The sequence below is a fragment of the Apodemus sylvaticus genome, chromosome 15 (genome assembly GCF_947179515.1).
Source record: "Apodemus sylvaticus chromosome 15, mApoSyl1.1, whole genome shotgun sequence".
NCBI classification, from domain to species: Eukaryota; Metazoa; Chordata; class Mammalia; order Rodentia; family Muridae; genus Apodemus; species Apodemus sylvaticus.
In genome coordinates, this window is record NC_067486.1 from 52,374,041 (window position 1) to 52,393,261 (window position 19,221).

Below are 19,221 nucleotides of genomic sequence, written 5' to 3' on the forward strand. Positions count from 1 at the left end.
TCGGATGGCGGAGAAGCATCTTAAAAAATGCTCAACTTCATTAGTCATTAGGGAAATGCAAATCAAAACAACCCTAAGATTTCATCTTACACCAGTCAGAATGGCTAAGATTAAAAATTCAGGAGACAGCAGGTGTTGGAGAGGGTGTGGAGAAAGAGGAACACTCCTCCACTGCTGGTGGGGTTGCAAATTGGTACAACCACTCTGGAAATCAGTCTGGCGGTTCCTCCGAAAACTGGGCACCTTACTTCCAGAAGATCCTGCTATACCACTCCTGGGCATATACCCAGAAGACTCCCCACCATGTAATAAGGATACATGTTCTACTATGTTCATAGCAGCCCTATTTGTAATTGCCAGATGCTGGAAAGAACCCAGGTATCCCTCAACAGAAGAGTGGATGCAAAAAATGTGGTATATCTACACAATGGAGTACTATTCAGCCATTAGAAACAATGAATTCATGAAATTCTTAGGCAAATGGATGGAGCTAGAGAATATCATACTAAGTGAGGTAACCCAGACTCAAAAGGTGAATCATGGTATGCACTCACTAATAAGTGGATATTAACCTAGAAAACTGGAATACCCAAAACATAATCCACACATCAAATGAGGTACAAGAAGAAAGGAGGAGTGGCCCCTGGTTCTGGAAAGACTCAGTGAAACAGTATTCAGCAAAACCAGAACGGGGAAGTGGGAAGGGGTGGGTGGGAGGACAGGGGAAGAGAAGGGGGCTTGCGGGACTTTCGGGGAGTGGGGGGGCTAGAAAAGGGGAAATCATTTGAAATGTAAATAAATTATATCGAATAATAATAAAAAAAAATAAGTATATTATATTATTATCTGCAAATAGTGGTAGTTTGACTTCTTTCTTTTCAATTTGTATCCCTTTGCTGTGTATTGCTTTAACTATGTTTAGGTATGGGCCTTGAATTCCTGGTCTTTCCAAGACTTATAGCATGAAAGGATTCTGAATTTTGTCAAATGCTTTTTCAGCATCTAATGAAATGACCCTGTGAATTTTTTCTTTGAGTTTGTTCATGTAGTGGATAGCATTGATGGATTTCTGTATATTAAACCATCCCTGCATCCCTTGAATGAAGCCTACTTAGTCATGGTGAATGATCATTTTGATGTGTTCTTGGGTTTGGTTGGCAAGAATTTTATTGAGTATTTTTGCATTGATATTCCTAAGGGAAATTGGCCTGAGGTTGTTTCTTTGTTGGATCTTTGTGTGGTTTTGGTTTCAGCGTAGTTGTGGCTTTGTAGAACGAGTGGGGTAGTGTTCCTTTTGTTTCTATTTTGTGGAATAATATTGGTATTAGGTCTTTGAAGGTTTGATAGAATTCTTCACTAAAAGCATATGTTCCTGTGCTTTTTTTGGTTGGAAAACTTTCAATGATCCTTTCTATTTCTTTAGGGGTTATCGGACTGTTTAATTGATCTATTTGATCCTGATTTAATTTTGGTATTTGGTATCTGTCTAGGAAATTGTCCATTTCCTCCACATTTTCCAGTTGTGTTGAATACAGGCTTTTGTAGTAGGATCTGTTGATTTTTTGAATTTCCTCAGATTCTTTTGTTATATCCCCCTTTTCATTTCTAATTATGTTAATTTGGATACTGTCTCTGTGCCTTTTGGTTAGTCTGGCTAACGGTTTATCTATCTTGTTGAATTTCTCAAAGAACCAGCTCCTAGTTTTGTTGATTCTTTGTGTGGTTCTCTTTGTTTCTATTTGATTGATTTCAGCCTGAGTTTGGTGATTTCCTGTCTTCTACTCCTCTTGAGTGAATTAGCTTCCTTTTGTTCCAGGGCTTTCAGGTGTGCTGTTAAGCTGCTAGTGTATGCTCTCTCCATTTTCTTTTTGGAGGCACTCAGGTCTATGAGTTTTCCTCTTAGCACTGCTTTCATTGTGTCCCATAAATTTGGGTATGTTGTGCCTTCATTTCCATTAAATTCCAAAAAGTCTTTAATTTCTTTCTTTATTTCTTCATTGACCAAGGTATCATTGAGCAGAGTATTGTTCAGCTTCCATGTGTATGTGGGTTTTCTATTATTTTGTTGCTATTGAAGATCATTCTTATTTCAAAATGATCTGATAGGAGGCATGGGAATAGTTCAATCTTCTTATATATGTTGAGGTCTGTCTTGTGACCAATTATATGGTCGATTTTGGAGAAGATACCATGAGGTGCTGAGAAAAAGGTATATTCTTTTGCTTTAGGATGAGATGTTTCCGTATTGCTTTGATTTCTGTTAGTAATGTTCCTACGTTTTCCTTTTGCCTTCTGGTTATTTCTGGCATTAGTTGGTCCTGTTGTTACTGGCTGGTGCTTGAACCTCCTGTGAGCCTGTAAGGCTATTTCCACACCACTGGATGACTGGGTTTCCCCTGGCACAGATTGCTGATGTGCTGCCCTACTCTTGGGTGCCACTGGAGCCCTAGTATGCCTGGCCCCAAGCAATGTTATACTTGGGTTGTCTCCATGTACCTGGTGCTGCTTGTTTGCTCCATCCAGAAGGGAAGATGGTGGATGCTGCGGGGATGTTGTCCAAGTGTAGATCAGTGTGCAGGGCAAATGTCTCCTGACAGAGCTGGCACACAGACAGCCCACAGAGCTGCCCAGGTCCTGCAAGCAGGTAGAAGCCTGACGGGCTGTGTTCCAAGCAATGTTAGACTCCAGATATCTCTGTGTACCTGGTGCTGCCTATCTGGTCTGTTCGGGAGCCAAGATGGCAAAGACCCCCTCCAAGTATAAAAGTTTAAAAAGTTGCAGTTATATAAATATTCATCATTTCTACTATACTATTTCATAAAATAAAAAGTATGTGTGTGTGTGTGAATGTGTGTGTGTGTGTGTGTGTGTGTGTATCTGTCACCTATCCATTATGTACCTACTTACCCTTCATCTCCAGTTCTTGGGAAAGAGTAATTTTCCTCAAATATTTATAAATTTATAAGTTAAAATCATGAATTAAATAACAATAATTTTATAGTAGAGTACAATTGATTTTTTCCCACTATAAACTTTTCTCTATTTCTGGATTTTTCTCTATAATCTACATTTACTTTTAACACACAAATCAATTCATATTACCAAAGAAGACGAAGAGTATGTTAGAAAATGAAGGTAGCACACTGTGCAGCATGCCTTCTTGCTATAGGTGCTTCTTTCTCTTTCTTGTTTTTTTTTTTTTTATTGTTTGCTTGCTTTTCTTGATGATTGCAAATAATGTTAATTGGAATTCATTGCCCTTCCCTAGGAATTTCTTGTCCTACTCACAGGACTCTTCTCATCATGAAGCTGTCACATGGTGCTGCTTGTTTTAATTGTTAGCCAGATGCCTATGGAGACATCATGAGAACCCTGTCTCCTTTCAGTTTCAGTATAAGACTCTTCACTTGCCTGCTCTCTTCAGAATTTATAATTGCTTCCTCACTCTACCCGTTATTTTCATGTACTAATTCAGAACATGGTTTGCTATTGCAGATATTAACACATCTATTCTTTTCAGTTTAATTTGGAGTCAAAACTGGATTATCTGAATAACTCAAGTAATTTTTTCCCCAGCTTCTGCATAGATAGTTTATATTTGGCCTTGAATACTTGCTTGTCTGGCAGAAATTGAATTTCATTTGCCTTCATACAGACAGCTATTTGTATGAATATTAACTATCAAGCCATAGTTGGTCCAGAGACAATATTTTTAAAAGTTTGTTGATTAAATAATAACTATAATATACTTAAGGGTAAATTTTGAATACTATTACCTTGTTCTTAACACTAAGCATACAATTTACTTTTCATTTGTGTTGTGATTATAGTTTTTGTTCCACATCAATTACTCTCCTTTCTTACAATATCTAATCATATTTTCATATTTACTAAAAATAAGGTAGTAAAAAACCACAATTAAAGGTATCATGAGGACTGAAGCACAACCAACTGTGCTCTGCACTCTACACCTCTCTCCTCCTCCTGGGCATACATTACGCATGCTTAGATTTGATTTCTACATTCTATCATTTATCTCCATATGCTAAATAATGATTTTTGGCTTAAATTGTGAACCACTGAACTCTTCTTTCATCACTCAATGTTTAGTTACTACCTTCATTTTCCTTTTCAAAAATATCTTTTGGTAAAATTATTAGTCATTGTTCACATTGAGATTATGTAAATATTGGTTGTAATTGAGGCAAAGAAAACTATTATTCAAGTAATAGACTTTAATTTCTCTTGAAGTTGATTTTTTTTTAAATTTCCTTAGCAATCTAAACATCTATGTGTAATCGCCCATGGATGGATTAAACACATTGTGTATGACACACTAGCTCCACTCAGCTCCATCCCTGGCTCTTACAAATTACTCTTCAGAAATGCTACAAATGATTTATCAAACACTGAGGAATAATTTGCTACAAATATTTTGAGGCATAAGACAATGTATACTTATTTATTAATCTTTCTGAAAACTGTTTTTTTCCAATTTGAAACCTATGAGAGATGACCGTTCTCTAGTCTTGCTGTATCTATTATTTTGGTGCTTCTTGATAAATGCACTGCAAAGACATGCATATCCCAACTGTTGCTTTCATGTCTTTTACTGATATATGCAACCTTCCCATGAAGGGAAGAAAACGGGCAATAGGCTTTTAAGACATTATATCTTTCTCCCTCCAGGTTTATTTCCCTTCTCTCTCCCACTTTCTTTCTTCCTTTCTCCCATTCTTTTATTTATTTGTACTAAGGAATGAACTCAGGTTAACAAAATTTTCTACCATCTATTTATCATTTATGCTCCCATCTTTATTTGGAATGATGAGGTGATGGTAACCAGTACAAGTGTCTGCTGCCAAGACAAATGATCAAACATTGATTCCCAGGACCCTCATGGTAGAAAGAGAGAACTAGGAGCCATATGCAATCCTCTGATCTAGGAGGCATGGCATAGGTGTACCATATACAAGCACACACATACCTACACTTGGATTCATACATACGTATACACAAAATAATAAACAAAACTTTCGGTCTCTCTCTTTCATTTTCTGATTGAGAGCATACTAGTAGACTAGAGAGCACTTTTTCTGAGAGGTGGGAAAGCAGCCCCTGTATGCAGTGCTTTGGGAGAAGGTCTAGTAAATGTTAAAAGTGGTTATTTCTCTACCTGTTTTTCAGCATTATTTCAAATGTTGGTCATCTTTTTGCCATTTTCAATGTTCTTAGGGGAAAGTCAGAAAAATATTTTAATGTATTTGATAGGACACTTAAAAATGTGAGCCCCAGGTAGTCTTATTTAAACCCAGCACTGTTAGTAACAGTTTCCTGCATTCACTAAGTATGCTGAGCTCTCTACAGAGTTTATAAATAGTTCCTAAAATAAATGTAAAAAGTGAGAGACCTTGCTTGCTATGATTTTAGAAAAACAAGCAGAATGTCCTGAGACTTTTTCTAAACTCTTCATATTATGTAAAATATTATTTTCACATTTTATAAAAAGAAGGTTGCACTAATGAAATAAATTGACAAGAACAATAAAGGCATATACACATACACATACATTACATATTCACATTCATATGCATACACATATACTAATATGAATACATATACAAATACATATACATATTCATATATACTAATACAAATACAAATACATACATATACATATACATATACATATACATATACATATACATACATATGCATATACATGTGTGTTTAGGTCCATAATCTATGTAACTATTGATGTATGTATGTGTTTATGTACCTATTTTTCTATCATCTATCTACCTATCATCTACAGGCACACACACACACACACACACACACACACACTTCTCTTTTCTCCTTTGTAGAATACAGATTCTTTTCACATAAGATACATCATAATTACACTTTTCCTTCCTTTACTCCTCCCAATTACTCCTCACCTTCCCTTTTACTGGATCCGTACCTTTTCCAGCCATCATTATGAAAGAATGGGCATCTAAGAAATAATAACAAAACACAACAAAGTACAATATATTAAGGTAAAACAAGAACCATTACTTTGAAGTTGGATAAGGAAAACTAACAGAAGAAAAAGACCCCAATACAAATAGATAGGACTTTTTAATATGACTCATACCTAATAATTTTTATTATTGCTTCATAATAGTTCCTACTGTATGTTCTTTATTATTATAGGAGAAAGTTCTATCAGTAAGTATGCTAAGAAATACTTTAAAAAATTGAATCTGTGAATTTCCAAACTATGTCTTCCTTTTATCGTGTTGTGCTGATCTCTTGGCTGTTATGTGTTTAATAAAATTAAAAAAGAAATAATGGAAATGAGCTTCTATCTCTAAAGCCTACAATATTGTATATTGTAAGTGAACAATAAATGTTTGTTCACTTAGTTAACACCAATAGGTAAGCCAGATTTTATTCATTCATTATACACATTTAAAATCATTACTGTCTAAAGATTTCCAGTCATCATTTAACAACAGCCTTCAATATAACATCAAATCACGTTCTGTTTTCATAGTAAAATAACAGGATGAGTAACATACATAGAACAAAATAGTTGCCCTATTTCACAGATTTAGATTCTTGAAGAATGTAATCAAGAAACTCCGTTGTTTTTGGTAAAGATATTCTGGCTACATCATGATATTTTGATATTGCAGAAAACATCCTTTTTGAGCACATTAAAAGGAGAGACCATGTGGTTCAGAAATCCAAGGATATTAAGAGACAACTTTGTACTTTTTATAGCAACCTATTTTTTTCAGGAAGTTATATCAATCCTATAAAAACTGTACAAATCTACTTGATGATGTAGACCTTAACTCTCCCTTACCTCCTATTTAGTGGCACCTCTTGATCCCACTATTCCTAAGACCAGTGATGACCACAATCTCAGCACAAGAACCTTTAGGGAACACATTCATTTTACAAAAATTATTATCACACATAAAAGGTACCAATATTTATAATTATCTGGAATTGAAAACATGTGCCTCTCCTACTCTTTAGGTAGAATACAATTTAAACACACTTTAGAATTACACACTTAATTCTTTTGCCTTGTATGCATTGTGCCAGACAGACACTGGCCAGGTCCATTGGAGAATTTAAACAACTAACACACATACTGCCTTTCTTATGAGATAATTATATATATAAACTGTAGAGCTCAAAATGAGTTAAAGGTATACAAAAATGAAACAGGGAAGGCATCTAGAGCACAGCAACACATTATAGGTTATTTTGATTGCTCTTGCTTGTCTTCCATAGTTAAACACACCTTGTTGCTGAAAGGATTTAGGAGAAAAATGTTGAAACTAACATGGAAACTATCTCCTTTCTGGCTAGCTTTTATACTGCCTGAAGGTGCTATGCAGAATACTGGGTGAAAAATAATATCATTAATGGACTCATTCAATATTTGATGCTACATGCTACAGGTAATGCCAAATTGCCAGGCAGGATGTGCCCACTGATGCAATTGTGGGATGATTGGTATGAGTTTGACTGACTACTTTCAAATGGATTTGAGGACTGAGCCACGGAAGAAACTCATGCCTAGTACCACTATAAACATGGGCAAAAGCCAATAGCTCTAGGGTAGAACTATTATTGATTTGCTTAGTGGAAATTTTGACAAACTGCCCTCTAAATATTTATTTTTATATGCATATATTAATGCTGCTATCAGCCTTGGTCATTGAAGCTTCTTTTTACAATGTATAGTAGCCAATACATAACTTTTCTTTGCTCAGTCCTAAATGAGACATATATTACAATATCTCAGGCACAATGTTCAATGTTCAAGGAAGAGGAAGTAAAAAGACTTTAAGAACAGGAGAACTGGGAGAATTGCTGTGAACTGCTGTCACATGGAAACAACATGGCTATTACCCGCTGAACTCACTGAAGCTACTGTTACTTGCACAAGACACACCAAAGATCAAGCTGTGTAGCATTTCAACATGGATAAGGAAGGGAGAAATGAAGCTCCAAGCTAACCTGTGGAACAATTGGCAATTGAAGGCTAGTTGGGGAGAGGTAACCATTTCTTTGGGGTTGTCACCAATGGTAAATTGCTCTGTCCTGGTGGATGGTCTCATTTCCCTGTGTGTATAGGCAATACTAACTGGACTCAGCAAGTTAAAAATCAAGAAGAGGACATGAAGGTGAGAGAGTATGTGTTTGGAGGTCCCAGGAGGCTTGGAGAAGAACTGGGCATGGATATGATTAAGATTGTATATGTGCACAAGCATGTCAAAGAATAAATAGAAACTACTCTTTTAAATCTTCACAGGTAGAAAATGTTTAAGACTTCATGAAAGATTTCATAATGAAATTGATAAAGTAGCACACACTATATTTTATAATTGTGAATGGAAAGAAGCAGAATATTGATTGATGCAAAGAAAATGGGAATAGCTGTAGTGTACCCAGGGCTCTTGGGATTATTAGGAACTTGTTTTCCTTTTATAGTGGCTATTGGTTTTTTAGGTCATTTTTGTTAGTGGTGAGTGTATTTTAGTTTAGTGGTATTTCTGGAAGGTCATGTGGATATACTGCTAGAAGCCAAACTCACAGCAGGTATTCAGGAAATGCTCACGGTCCTCTTCTTATCCTTGGGTTCAATCTTCTGATTACTCCTCCTCTGTATTATTGCTTGAAAACACATCAAAAATAATATGAGAAAAATAAATAGAAATGGTGATTTGGCCATGGAGGAACAACAGACTGGATCGTGTAGGAACCTGACTAATACCTGAGTGTACAACTGGAAGAAAACGTTCACTGTGAAGTGCTCTTAGGCTTAGTTGCTGCTGGAGAGCTGGAAGGAAAAAGAACTCGAGGGAACAAGCCAGTCCTGTCCCATTCCCAGTGAAAGACTTTGTCAATAACGCAGTGTCTTCTGAAGGAAGGACAACAGGTTTTATCTAACCCATGATGTGACTAATGGGCTGTCATCAGTGCTACCCTAGGAAGGAAAGAGAACATTTTCTTGATACCTCTGGGTTCATCTGGGATGAGAAAGCTCTTAGACTCAGTTTCTGGGGTACTACTTCTTCTGGTCATCTTCCTACCTCCGTGGGAACTACTTACTTCCTCCCTGTATACTGTGGGAACTACATTGGTCTGTTTGATCTGCCTTAGCATCTGGGTGACTTAATAAACAAAGATTACATTTCCCACAGATCTAGGTGTCTAACACCCAAGTCTCAACTGGTATAATTGTGATGAGACCTCTCCTGGAGTTTTCATTATTACAATCTTGCTGTAGACTTAGATGACATTTCATTGTAAGGAGAAAGGAAAAAAGACAGGGCTCTTCAGTTCTTCCTTCATAAGGAGACCTATAAGGTCAAGATTACTGAGTACTATCAAAAATTAGGACGTTAACATAATTTTAATTCTGATGATAAATTTAAGTGATTATGAAAAACATTGATTTTAGGGGACTGGGTAGCTGATATTCACATAATTCTAATGTTGATCATGAATTTAAGTGATTTTGAAAAAGAATTATTTTCAACAAGGAAAGACACCCCCAGCTCTATGCTCTGGTCATAACCCTCCTGCAACTGCACTGATCCCACCTTCCCCACATCTCCCTGGTCATCCTGGTCTTTGCATGATACCTGCACCTTAAATGGGAGGCCCTCCCATGATGCCAGTGAGTGGAGTCTGCTCCTCCTTGGCTGATGTCTGTGGGACCTACTCCTAGAAAGAAGCCACTCATGGGAGGCAAGCCCATGATGTCTGGGCTTTCAATGAAGAGGACTTCCCTTGTCCCTACTGTGTGATGGTGCCCACTTAGTCTGGATGACTAGGCCAGACAGATAAAAACAGAAAGGCTCTTTATCAGTTTTTTGTTTCTTGTACTTTTCCACCCAGAGATCTTGATCCTGAGCCTTAGTGCTTTCTAGTTGCATGACAAGGAAACTTACCTTCCTCACAGAATAGTTTTGGAGGGAGAAATGCAATAAAAAAGCACGATTGTCATTTATGTTGTGAAATGTGAAAATAAAGTTATCAGCTGTTTTAGCTAAAGCATGGCCTGCAGTTGAGGAATGGAGCCATCCACACATCTCAAAAAATTTATCACTCTTTGCAGATGACATGATAGTCTACTTAAGTAACCTGAAAACCTCCACCAGAGAACTACAGCTGATAAACAACTTCAGCAAAGTAGCTGGTTATAAAATCAACTCAAGCAAATCAGTTGCCTTCCTATACTCAAAGGATAAGCAGGCTGAGAAAGAAGTTAGGAAATGACACCCTTCACAATAGCCACAAACAATATAAAGTATCTTGGTGTGACTCTAACCAAACAAGTGAAAGATCTATATGACAAGAACTTCAGGTCTCTGAAGAAGGAAATCCAAGAAGACCTCAGAAAATGGAAAAATCTGCCATGCTTGTGGATTAGCAGGATTAATATAGTTAAAATGGCCATCTTGCCAAAAGTGATCTACAGATTAAATGCAATCCCCATCAAAATCCCAACTCAGTTCTTCACAGAGTTAGAAAAAGCAATTCTCAAATTCATCTGGAATAACAAAAAAACGCAGGATAGCTAAAACTATTCTCAACAACAAAAGAAATTCTGGGGGAATGAATATCCCTGACTTCAAGCAATACTACAGAACAATAGTGTTAAAAACTGCATGTTATTGGCACAGTGACAGACAAGTGGACCAATGGAATAGAATTGAAGATCCAGAAATGAATCCACACACCTATGGTCACTTGATCTTCAACAAAGGAGCCAAAAATATCCAGTGGAAAAAAAGATAGCCTTTTCAATAAATGGTGCTGGTTCAATTGGAGGTCAGCATGCAGAAGAATGCGAATTGATCCATTCTTATCTCCATGTACTAAACTTTACTCCAAGTGGATCAAGGACCTCTATGTAAAACCAGACACACTGAAACTAATAGAAAAGAAACTGGGGAAGACACTTGAGGACATGGGCACAGGGGAAAAGTTCCTGAACAGATCACCAATAGCTTATGCTCTAAGATCAAGAATTGACAAATGGGACCTCATAAAATTATAAAATTTCTGTAAGGCAAAGGACACTGTTAAAAGGACAAAATGGCAACCATCAAATTGGGAAAGGATATTCACCAACCCTACATCTGATAGAGGGCTAATATCCAATATATACAAAGAACTCAAGAAGTTAGGCCCCAGGGAACCAAATAGCCCTATTAAAAATGGGGTACAGATCTAAACAAAGAATTTTCACCTGAAGAAATTCAGATGGCTGAGAGCCACCTTAAGAAGTGCTCAACATCATTAGTCATTAGGGAAATGCAAATCAAAACAACCCTGAGATTTCACCTTACACCAGTCAGAATGGCTAAGGTCAGAAACTCAGGAGACAGCAGGTGTTGGCGAGGATGTGGAGAAAGAGGAACACTCCTCCACTGCTGATGGGGCTGTAAGATGGTACAACCACTTTGGAAATCAGTCTGGCGGTTCCTCAGAAAACTGGACATGAGACTTCCAGAGGACCCTGCTATACCTCTCCTGGGCATATACCCAAAGGATTCCCCGGCATGCAGTAAAGACACATGCTCCATTATGTTCATAGCAGCCTTATTTATAATAGCCAGAAGCTGGAAAGAACCCAGATGTCCCTCAAAGGTGGAATGGATACAGAAAGCGTGGTATATTTACACAATGGAATACTACACAGCAACTAGAAACAATGAATTCACAAAATTTTTAGGCAAATGGTTTGTTCTGGAAAATATCATCCTAAGTGAGGTAACCCAATCACAAAAGAATACACATGGAATGCAATATCTGATAAGTGGATATTAATTAGCCCAGAAGCCCTGAATACCCAAGGCACAAATCGCATAACAAACAACTCCCACGAAGAAGTATGGAGAGGGTCCTGATCCTGGAAAGGATTGATCTAGCATTGGAGAGGAATATAAGGACAGAGAAAAAGGAGGGAGGTGATTGGAGAATGGATGGAGAGAAGGTTTATGGGACATAGGGGGAGGGGGGATCCGGGAAAGAGGAAATCATTTGGAATGTAAACAAAGAATATAGAAAAGAAAAATATTAAAAAAAATTAACCTAGAAATAATCCTGTCGAGTGAAAAGACAGGAGTAAACCTTGAAAACTGGAATACCCAAAACATAATCCACACATCAAATGAGGCACAAGAAGAATGGAGGAGTGGCCCCTTGTTCTGGAAAGACTCAGTGAAGCAGTATAGAACAAAATCAGAACAGGGAAGTGGGAAGGGTTGGGTGGGAAAACAGGGGGAGGGAAGGGGACTGATGGGACTTTCGGGGAGTGGGGGTCCAGAAAAGGGGAAATCATTTGAAATGTAAATAAATATATCAATAAATTTAAAAAAAGGGAAAAAATGGAACAGAGATTGAAGGAAACACCATCCAGAGACTGCCCCATTTAGGGATCCATCCCATCTGCAGGCACTGTTTCTGAAGCCAAGAAGCGCTTGCTGTAAGGAATCTAGTATGCCTGTTGCTAAGAGGTTTTACCAGCACATGACTAATACAGATGCAGATACTCACAGCCTACCATTGGACTGAGCCAGTGGACCCCACTGGAAGAGCTAGGAGATGGACTGAAGGAGCTAAAGGGGATTAAAACCCCCATGGGAAGAATAGTATCAACTAACTGGACCACCCAGAGCTCCTAGGGACAAAAACCACCAACCAAAGAATATACATGGAGGGAGCCATGGCTCCAGATACACTTGTAGCAGAGGATGGCCTCACCTGACATCAATGGGAGGGGTGGTTCTTAGTCCTGAGGAGGCTTAATGTTCCAGCATAGGGGGGTGCTAGGGCATTGAGGCAGGAGTTGGTGGAGGAGCACCCTCATAGAGGCAAAGGGGAAAGGGAAGATGGGATGGGAGGTTTGTGGAGAGGTAACCGGAAATGGGTATATCATCTGAAATGTAAACAAATAAAGTGATTAATAAAAAAGAAAATAAACATCTCAAAAGAAGCAAAATAAGAAAAATATTTATTTTGTTATTTATTTGTGGGTGAGCCCACAGAGATAAGAAGGGGAATGTTGGAACTCTGCAGTCTTGCTTTGCCAGAAGTTGTGAGCAATCTGAACTGAGTGGTGGGAAGTAAACTTTGATCCACTGGAAGATCAACAGTGTTCTTACACAATGAGACATTTTTCAAGCCCCTGACATTTTTCATGAATAATCATATGAATATAGAAAATGTTTTGCATGGAGCATTTCATGAAGATTCCTAGAGTTAAATTAGACAATTTCAGAGTTCTTGCTTTATTTTTTTCAATGATAGAGACAGTTTACAAAATATTTAGCTGAATTGATTTTGAGTTGTGGAAAATACATGGGTTCATAATGACTAATGCTTGGATTAAATGAAAAACTGAATATGCCTTTGTATCACAAACAACTCCATAATATTTGATCTTTGGATGGCAAGCACACGTGTTCTGCTCAAATATTAAAACACTGACGTGAATCCACTATTTAAAAGAAATAGAGTTCTGTTTTTGTTTTTGCCTATGGGTGTTTATGCCACAGCACAATGTAGAAAGACATTGATATTTCCTTTGGTATTTGGGCATAAAAGGATAAAACACTAAAAAACGTTGCTCTGAAAATAGTGTAGAAATCTTTTATGGCTTTTGTGGGGAGTTAGAGTGTTTGAAGGTAAGTGGGTAGTCTGGGAGAAAGTGAATCTTTCTTTCCACTGTAAGTGTTCAGACCTTAGCCTTCTTCCATTTCCTTCACTCTTTCTCTTCCATTCTGTGTTTAGTGTGTTGTAAATACGATGTTGGAAGTTTAGGCTCTTCCCTAGACCTGTGCCCTCTTGAAACTTCTCCTGAATCCTCTAGTATGCTTTCTCCCATGCATCATGCCGAGGATGTATGTAGTAAATCCCAAGGATGTATGTAGTAAATCTCCTCACACCAAACTATTTTCAGTTGGAGGTTGGAGATGAGACATCTCTTCTTGTCTCCTCTGACACATTTGTGTGTCCTCGGAGAGTGATAACTGGGACACTTTTTTCATTTCCTGTTCTTTTCCCTCCCCCTTTCTTTATATGCCAATTAAAAAACCCACATTTGACAACTGTCACTTGGCACACCAGGCACTGACATCATCTCCCTATTGAATGTGGGCTACTTAGTCATGCTTCTCAGCTGGAGTCTGACCTGCAGAAGGAAACAAACTCTTTCACTTCATCCTTTGCTGCCTTCTGTAACCATTCTATGACTACAATACCTTTTAGTCTGCATTCAGCTATGCTGAGAATGTTCAAAAATATATCTCCAATCATCAACACACACCTTTATTTGGGAGTACAAATGAGTATTTGGAAAACTATACACACTTTATGATGTCTATAGATAAGTGTATCTATACATCTTAAAACGACTAGTCAGGGGATAGTAAATTTTTTTTAATTTACATTGCAAATGATTTCCCCTTTTCTGGGTCCCCACTCCCTGCAAGTCCCATAAGCCCTCTTCCATCCCCCTATTCTTCCATCCACCCCTTCCCACGTCCCTGTTCTGAAATTCCCCTATACTCTTGCACTGAGTCTTTCCAGAACCAGGAGCCACTCCTCCATTCTTTTTGGACATCATTTAATTTGTGGATTATGTCCTGGGTATTCAAAGTTTCTAGGCTAATAACCACTTATCAGTGAGTGCATACCATGATTGATCTTTTGAGACTGGGTTACCTCACTTAGTATGATGTTCTCCAGCTCTATCCATTTGTCTAAGAATTTCATAAATTCATTGTTTCTAATGGCTGAATAGTACTCCATTGTGTAAATATACCACATTTTTTTGTATCCATTCCTCCGTTGAAGGACATCTAGGTTCTTTCCAGCTTCTGGCTACTACAAATAGGGCTGCTATGAACATAGTTGAGCATGTGTCCTTATTGCATAATGAAGAATCCTCTGGATATATGCCCAGTAGTGGTATAACAGGGTCCTCAGGAAGTGACATGCCCAGTTTTCTGAGGAACGGCCAGACTGATTTCGAAAGTGGTTGTACCATCTTGCAATCACACCAGCAGTAGACGAGTGTTCCTCTTTCTCCATATCCTCACGAACACCTGCTGTCTCCTGAGTTTTTGACCTTAACCATTCTGACTGGTGTGAGGTGAAATCTCAGGGTTGTTTTGATTTGCATTTCCCTAATGATTAATGATGTTGAACATTTCTTAAGGTGTTTCTCAGCTCTCCGAAGTTCTTCATGTGAAAATTCTTCATTTAGCTCCGTACCCCACTTTTTAATGGGGTTATTTGGTTCTCTGGGTTCTACTTTCTTGAGTTCTTTGTATATATTAGATATTAGCCCTCTGTCGGACTTAGGGTTGGTGAAGATCCTTTCCCAGTCTGTTGGCTGACGTTTTGTCCTTTTGACGGTGTCCTTTGCCTTACAGAAACTTTGTAGTTTTATGAGGTCCCATTTGTCAATTCTTGATCTTAGAGCATAAGCTATTGGTGTTCTATTCAGGAACTTTTCCCCTGTGTCCATGTCCTCCAGGGTCTTCCCCAGTTTCTTTTCAATTAGTTTCAGTGTGTCAGGTTTTATGAGGAGGTCCTTGATCCATTTGGAGTTGAGCTTGGTACAAGGAGATAAGAATGGATCAATTCGCATTCTTCTACATGCTGACCTCCAATTGAACCAGCACCATTTGTTGAAAAGACTATCTTTTTTCCACTGGATGCTTTCAGCCCCTTTGTCGAAGACCAAGTGACCATAGGTGTGTTGGTTCATTTCTGGGTCTTCAATCCTATTCCATTGATCCGCTTGCCTGATATTGTACCAATACCATGCAGTTTTTATCACTATTGCTCTGTAGTAGAGTTTAAAGTCTGGGATATTGAATCCCCCTGAAGTTCTTTTACTGTTGAGAATAGATTTAGCTATCCTGGGTTTTTTGTTATTCCAGATGAATTTGAGAATTGCTCTTTCTAGCTCCATGAAGAACTGGGTTGGGATTTTTATGGGAATAGCATTGAATCTGTAGATTGCCTTTGGCAAGATGGCCATTTTAACTATATTAATCCTGCCAATCCACGAGCATGGAAGGTTTTTCCATTTTCTGAGATCTTCTTTAATTTCCTTCTTCAGAGATCTGAAGTTCTTGTCATATAGGTCTTTCACTTGTTTAGTTAGAGTCACCCCAAGATACTTTATGCTGTTTGCAGCTATTGTGAAGGGGGTCATTTCCCTAATTTCTTTCTCAGTCTGCTTATCCTTTGAATATATAAAGGCTACTGATTTGCTTGCATTGATTTTGTAGCCAGCCACTTTGATGAAGTTGTTTATCAGCTGTAGGAGTTCTCTAGTAGAGTTTTTAGGGTCACTTAAGTATATTATCATATCATCTGCAAATAGTGATAGTTTGACTTCTTCCTTTCCAATTTGTATCCCTTTGACTTCCTTCTGTTGTCTAATTGCTCTAGCTAGGACTTCAAGAACTATATTGAAAAGATATGGAGAGAGGGGGCAGCCTTGTCTAGTCCCTGATTTTACTGCGATTGCTTCAAGTTTCTCTCCATTTAGTTTGATGTTGGCTACCGGTTTGCAGTATATTGCTTTTACTATGTTTAGATATGGGCCTTGAATTCTTGTCCTTTCCAAGACTTTTAGCATGAAAGGATGCTGAATTTTGTCAAATGCTTTTTCAGCATCTAATGAAATGATCATGTGGTTTTTTTCTTTGAGTTTCTTTATGTAGTGGGTAGCATTTATGGATTTCCTTATATTGAACCATCCCTGCATCCTTGGGATGAAGCCTACTTGATCATGGTGGATGATTGTTTTGATGTGTTCTTGGATTCGGTGGGCAAGAATTTTATTTAGTATTTTTGCATCGATATTCATAAGGGAAATTGGCCTGAAATTCTCTTTCTTAGATGGATCTTTGTGTGGTTTTTTTTTTTATCAGCATAATAGTGTCTTTGAAGAAGGAGTTGGGTAGTGTTCCTTCTGTTTCTATTTGGTGAACAAGTTTGAAGAGTATTGGTGTTAAGTCTTCTTTGAAGGTCTGATAGAATTCTGCACTGAAATCATCTGGTCCTGTGCTTTTTTTGATTGGAAGCCTATCTATGACCCCTTCTATTTCTTTAGGGGTTATAGGTCTGTTTAGATGGTCTATTTGATCCTGGTTTAATTTTGGTATTTGGTATCTGTCTAAGAAAATGTCCATTTCTTCCAGATTCTCCAGTTGTGTTGAGTACAGGTTTTTGTAGTAGGATCTGATGATTTTTTTGGATTTCCTCAGTTTCCGTTGTTATATCTCCCTTTTCATTTCTAAGTTTGTTAATTTGGATACTTTCTCTGTGCCCTTTGGTTAGTCTGGCTAAGGGTTTATCTATCTTGTTGATTTTTTCAAAGAACCAGCTTTTGGTTTTGTTGATTCTTTGTATGGTTCTCTTGGTTTCTATGTGATCCTTTTGTATCCTTGCAGACAGCAAATATGGCTGCGGGGCTTCTCTCCTTCCACAGCTTCCTGGGCAGTATAGGGGCCTGAGCCCTGCAGGCTGGCAGACAAAAGCTGCCTATGAGATCAGTTCCTGAGTGCAGGAAGACCCCTGGTGGTTTGCACCACCAGACATCTAAGGTTCAGGGTGATACAGTACCTAGTGATCCTTTTGTGTCCCTGCAGACAGCAAATATGGCTGCGGGGCTTCTCTCCTTCCACAGCTTCCTGGGCAGTGTATGAGCCCGAGCCCTGCAGGCTGGCAGACAAAAGCTGCCTACGTGATCAGTTCCTGAGTGCAGGCAGACCCCTGGTGGTTTGCACCACCAGAAATCTAAGGCTCAGGGTGTTACAGTACCTAGTGATCCTTTTGTGTCTCTGCAGACAACAAATATCAGGGGATAGTTAATTTCATGACTCAAATTCAGAAATGAATATTAAACAAAGAAATTGCTTAGAGCTAGGTTAATTAGGAAAAATTCACACACAAATTAAAGAGTATCCTTGAAAGATACAAATTCTAGTCTTGAGACTACCAGTACAAAGAAAACGTGCAAGGAGGGCTGATTAGATTGAAATTCAGTGTGTGCAGAAATTAGTAATTCTAAATCACATAGCAGCAAAGCATCCAAGGAGGACCTGTGTTTGTGAAGATCACTATTTACTTCCCATGCCCAGGGTGGTGCTTTTGCAATGACAAGCTCTCAAAAAATGCCTGTTGAATGCACAAACAGAAAAGGTATGGAGAATAAGGTCTATGTCCTGACTACCTACAGACACATGTTCAGCCTTGAAACAGAGGTTTTTTTAAGTCATTTATCCAATGACCACTTGATTTTCTTCCAGATAATCACATACATATATATACATATACACATACACATACACAGACACAGACACAGACACAGACACAGACATATACATATACATATATACATATACATCATATACATATATACATATACATATATACATATATACATATACATCATATACATATACATATACATATGCATATGCATATGCACGTGCACATGCACATGCACACGCACATGCACACGCACATGCACACACACATACATACACACACACACATATATACATATATACATATACATATACATATACATATATATATATATATATATATATATATATATTAGATAACTTGACATATAATCCCCCTCTCCACTGCAGCCTTACAGCATCCAGCAGACAATGTCATTTTGTTGTGAAGAGCATCATGTACAAAGTAGTTTTTTTTTATCGGACTTTTAAGTGGTAGAGGTGACTTACATGCAGGGTTTAGAGCAAAATCCAAAAGAAGCTGCAAAGATCCAGAAAAAAAAAGAGAGTCCCATGAACCTTGACATGTTCTCTTGTTCTGTGCTTTGCACACATTCCCCGAGCACAGATGGGCTGACAAGACACACTGTCACTCCAATGGGAGAGCTTGTTAGTCAGGCAAGGGCTCAGGGAGATCAATAAAAATATACTGTGCACTGACTGCTGTCATGACCCGTATCTAAATGTCATTCTTAAGGAGGTGTGGAAGCATCTTTGAGAGTCTCCAATTTAGGTGAAAGAATCAGAAAAAAATATATTTGGCTTGATTTTCTAAAAGTTTGGCAGTACCAGAGAAAGATGTGTATAGTACAGTAACAACTATTCTTCCACCTGCAAGTCTGTATCATTTCAACTGTCTACTACG